Genomic DNA, 5,574 nt, shown 5'->3' with positions numbered 1-5,574 from the left:
TAAGGAACGCTTGAATTCTCAATAAGCTGAGGAAAGGAGGCTCATTGCTTCTTTTATAACCTCCTTTAGCCGAGGAAACACTGATGCATCCTTTACCAAAGGAGACCAGATAACGCTGCCCCACAATTCCTTGTGGCGACAACATTTAAAGTGACCCGCTCATCTGAACTCACGATGACTGAAAAGGGAGCAGATCATGTTAAGTTACTAGTGTAATAATACGCCTTGAACAACTTTAAATAATCTAAAACCCAGATCCCAACTATGAATATTATTTGGATGTTGTAAAATGAACACAGTAAAGTAAAAAATTTACTTTACTGTGTTCGTTTTACAACATCCGCATGCGTGTAGCATTTCTCAGTTTGATTGGTTATTTATTCACCTGGCAGCCGTTTCACTTTAGTTCCTCGTTGCCTGGCAGCCTCTTTTCCTTTGATTTCAATTCAAACCTTGTGATATTTGAGATTATATCAGTGGTCAGAGGCACAGGGGAAAGTAGTAGAAATGCACTTTTTGTAGTCCATTTTCAGAAACTTGTAATTTTTTCTCCATGGCCGTCAGATTATTATGTCACCTAGTGGAAGTGCAGTCCGATTGGCACAACGTGATCGCCTTTCCCTAACTCCTTTAGGAAGTCTCCTATCACCTTTCCTTAACCCCATGATGTCATCCAAGGGGTTAAGGAAAAGTGGATAGGAAAGGAGAAATGAGGGACGATTCAGAAGCACCTTAAGTGTAGTGTTTACACAGGAAGTGACATATATATATATACATATATTTTTTTGTTAATCTTACCTCATTCGTCACTGACCCTCTCATATTTAATATACATCAGTTACACTTTCCATCAAATTCAGTGTAAAAATGCTCTCAGAATTCATTCAAATACATCCAATCAGCACTAGTTCTGCAGCTGAGCTCTTTCTGTGTTTAATCTTCACAAACAATAGAGAAAGACAAACAACAACAGTTTGATACCACTGCTCCACCCAGTGTGTTTCCTCCTTGTGTGGATCCTTTAGTGTGTGTGTTTATTAAAGGAAGTGAAAATCAGAGCTCACACCTGTTCGTTGTCCCCCGCCGTGTGTTTTCAGACTGCTGCTCGATCTGGTTTCCTATCACACGGCCTTCAGCAGCAGCTGCAGCAGGGCGTGGGAAAAATAGAGGAAATACCCGGTAAAGTGTCATTCACAATAAAGCAGAAAAAAGAAAAAGAGCTTCCTGGAGCCTCGGCCAGGTCAGCAAAGTCCTTATCTGGCTTTATAACATTTTGAAATACTGCTGCAAAAAGAAAAAGCTCAGACACAGATGTTCCTCAGCAGCTGACTGAGCTTTCAGTGTGGATGAGATGAGGTGTGCTGCCAATAACTGGAAGGGGAACGGCGAGCTGGTTTTGGCAAATGGGCCATATGTTAGATGCCCCTGAACTAGTGGCTGGTTATTCAGATTTTATACTAACTTGAGGCAACATTCACACTCATAAATTGCTTTTCCAATAAATAAATCAAGCGTAATGACAAGATTAGACCCCAAGAACAAAAATAGGTCCTGAATGAGGCCTTATTATTATTATTATTATTATTATTATTATTATTACGCTTATTACATAGCAGAAAATCAAACATGTCAAGAAAAATTAATGAAGCCAAATTAACTTAATCTGCAATAAAAGAAAATAAATTATGTAGGCAGAGAAAAATGCAAGAATTCAAGTAGTGAAATAAAACAATGTTTAAAAACAACTAGCACAAAACACAATAATACATTTAAGTGTATAAGAAAGTAATGATTAAATAAAAACAACAAAAGGTATAAAAATCAGCTTGTTTATTTGGTTTTGATACCTCCTGACCTTGAACCAATGTTGTCTATTAAAAATATAGTCATTAATCTAGATATAAACATTAACAGACCACTATCATATTGCAGAAAATTTAAGCCAGGCACATCCAGGTTGCCCTGACATACTTTTAATTAGTTCAAGTATTTTCTCCTCAGTATAATTTGCTTGTGATGCTGCATGTGGCCATAGATCACTCAGAAACCCCCTCCACAAAGACTGGCTGACTTTGACCAAACATTTACAAGAAGTGTTGTAGAGAAGCATTCCTCCTTCATCTGTTGGTAGATTTACAGACTTGTTTTCACCAATCAAGGAGCAATAAAACACTAGGAGCATGTCCGCAGATACAATACTACGTCAAGGTTTAGAGCAGTGAAACAAAGGTTTAACAGAAGAAGAGTTTTTTAAGGTTGTTTCAGGAATTATACAGAATTTCGTGGAATTGGGTCGTCAGAGCTTGTTTTTGTGCAGCAGAATTGCTGCTGGAACACTCCCTCTGACTTCTTTATGACTCTGCCTTAGTATGTGGTTGATGTACAACCATGTGTTTGATCACTGATAACTTATCAAATGAAAATTAGGGTACATGAAGCATGTAACAACACTGAAGATTTGTGGCTTTACTTCTACCCTTCTTTACTGTATTGGGCAAGTACAAAGAATTAGAAGTACTTGTGTTACAGATCGATCAATGGGGGAAGACTCAGTAAGTTGATGTGACTAGAGCTAACAATGTTGAAAGCACTGGCGACAGGGGAGGTGCAGCAAGCAGCCAGCAGAAACGTCTTTGCGGCCAAAGTGCAAAATCCAAACTTAAGCAAGTAGTATGAAACACTAAACTTACAAAGAAACGCTGGAACGGCAAGAAAGACTGGAATGCAGATGAACTGGCAACAACACACACAACAGGGGCCCTCTATATACTACATTTTCCAGGTGAAGACAATCACACACTAAGGCACAGGTGAAACACATCAGGGCAGAGAGCAGCAATCAGATACAAGGAGGGTCCAGTCAAGGGTCCTGAAATTAGAGGCAGCAGCAGCTTCTGTTTTTAAAAACTTGAAATACCTTTAGGGTAAAACACGGTGTTGACATTTAAAACATAGATGCAGATCAAATCATGTTATAAGTCTAATTCATACAGAGAAGTACAATTTTGAGAGGGTTCACATTCTTGCGATGTTCGGCCAACCGTCTCATGATCAGTCCTCACACAAGCATCTCTCACGGGGTTTGAGGACAGCTCGCTCTCACACTTGGGATCAGCTGAGGACTCTGTGCGAAATCTTGCAGCAACCTGTAGCCAACACCACGATACTGCAATTTCCTAAAACGTTCGTTCAGGGTACCACAGTTTGTGGATGCTTATGAGACACATCGGTTTGAAACAGTGAACCTTTATGACCAAATGAGCTATTCTTGCCACTTTCCACTTAGTAAATATTGTCTGGAGACATGAAACATATTCAACCTTTAAAATGAAGGCAAGATTGTTTATGCAGTTGTACTGACATAATACTAGTCCTAAACTGTCTTTAACCTAGTAATATAGTGCAAGACCCAGTATGCATCTGTTCTCTTCCTCATTGCCCACATGTAATTTGACACCAGGCACAGGGTCTCACTACTAGTATGAATTCTTTAAAGTACCATACTGAACTATGAGTCTCATCTTTCAAAAAATATATAATGAACAAGAAAGAAACGGAAATATGTCCTACGGGTAAATAAAAACGTGTCTCGATGTAACTGCTGCATTATTGATCCAGAACCCCCTGTGAATTTGTTCTTCAGCTCTGTCCATCATGCTTTTGGCCCACCATTAGCCCTCTTTGTTTTGTTTATCACGGTAACAGTTTCTCTGCCTTTCATTGAACTACAGGTTCTTTCTACTGCTCTTGTTCACCTTTCTGTGAACATTTCTTTTTGTTTGAACTCTGCTGGTTTGCTTTTTCTTTTTAAATACATTTTTCTTGTCAAGTTCAGTAGTAATGGAGGTTTTTTTTATGGTACTGTAGCAGCATGTTGTCACTTCTTAATTTAGGTTGCATGACCATCCCAATGGTAAAAAAAGTGCCACTTATACTTGTCATGTTTTCATGTCATTATTTTACACAGGGACTTTTTAAAGTAAACCCATATATTTAAGAAGATACTTTTCCCACCATTTCCAGACTCTGAAGTTGATCCAGACTTATTGACTCGTACAAACGACTTGTTTTGCCACAACTTTGTGTTATTCCTCGTAGTTTACCTTCACCATGAGTCCATGGACTGACCTCGGATCAGTCATCCACTGACTGAAGCATTGAATGCCCTGAATACTTGGGAGGATTAAACTTGTTTGGTACTCTGAACATTCATCAGCCACGTGTCATGTTAACATCAAAAAGCAACCTTAAAGAGGCCTGCTTTCATCTGCCATAGCAGTTTACCGCCAATACATATTCACGTGATTATTCAACAGTTATTTGGCACCTGAACAAAACATTTTTGCCCGCTTCACTTCTTAGCTCGATCCATATATGGTTGTTGGTGCTTTTAAAAGCTTACGTTTAATAAGAAGGGGGGGTTCTGTTGTCTTTTCTCTTTGTATACAATACCTAAATTAAAAAGCTTTTTACAAATCTAGTTTTAATCGCTCTAGAACTGAAGATGAAGTGTACTTGGCCCCAATAAAAGTGGGCACAGAAGCTGCTTTGTGCTCATACAGTAGTTCTCCTCTGCAGAAGCAACAAATCAACAATGCTTCAGAAAAACATCCCACAGTGACCTCAGAACGCCACACAAAAGGTCTGGAGCAGGTTACAGAAGAGTCCCACATCCATTCAGTCACGGCCAACAGCCGGGAACACAAGTGGGATTCTGGAATTTCCGACTACTTGAGCGTTGTGTGATGGAGTACCTGAGCGTCAGCACGTTTCCATCGGAAAGGCAGAGAGGAGCAACACAGTGGAACAAGTCTGACATGCTTCCTCTCAATGTATTGTCTTCTGAAGTTTATTCAAAAGTTACCTGCTCTGCACAGACAGATGAGCTGAATCAAAGGCTTGAAAGCAAGCAGTAGTTGTGGCAAGGAGTTTAACACTATGGTACAACATGAATTTTAATTGCTATTGATATTTGTTTGGAGCACATAAATATGTCTGTATTCTTGTAGTCAAGGTTGTTTTGTTTGATATGTTTTTAAAAGATTAGTGCAATGAATTATGGCGTTTGTGGCAGAGCTGTGCGTGTCAGATTTACAAAAACAGCAAATCTAAAGGTAACACCTCAAGCTTATAGGGAAGCATTTACATTGCATTGTACTGCCTGTGGAGTTTCAAAACTCTTCACATGATCAGTCATGAAAAGTTCTCACAGCACTGAGAGTAACTTGGAGCTCATTGTTTTGTCTTTGGACACTTCAAGGCACCAATGTTGTTGGTTTGATCCTTCATTTTGTCTCGTTTGTGTCTTGTTTTTGTACGTACGGTACAATAAATGTGTGGTGCCTTTAGTGAATGTGAAGGAGGGATTCGTATGTCGATTGAGTGCAGAATTCCATGTTCCAAAAATATTCACATCTAATTTCGATGCCTACGGAGCAGGCAGAGTTTCTGACTCCTTCAGCGTCTTTCAGTGAGGGGGTCTTGGACCATATGTTGGGAACCACTGGGCTAAATCATGGCCCCATCATCCCAGCAAATCTCAACTTGAATGACAAAAGAAAAGACACCGGAACA

Source organism: Lipophrys pholis (assembly GCF_963383615.2).
Source record: "Lipophrys pholis genome assembly, chromosome: 11".
Classification (NCBI taxonomy): Eukaryota; Metazoa; Chordata; class Actinopteri; order Blenniiformes; family Blenniidae; genus Lipophrys; species Lipophrys pholis.
The sequence above is the reverse complement of the archived record's forward strand: the minus strand, read 5'-3'. Positions refer to the sequence as shown.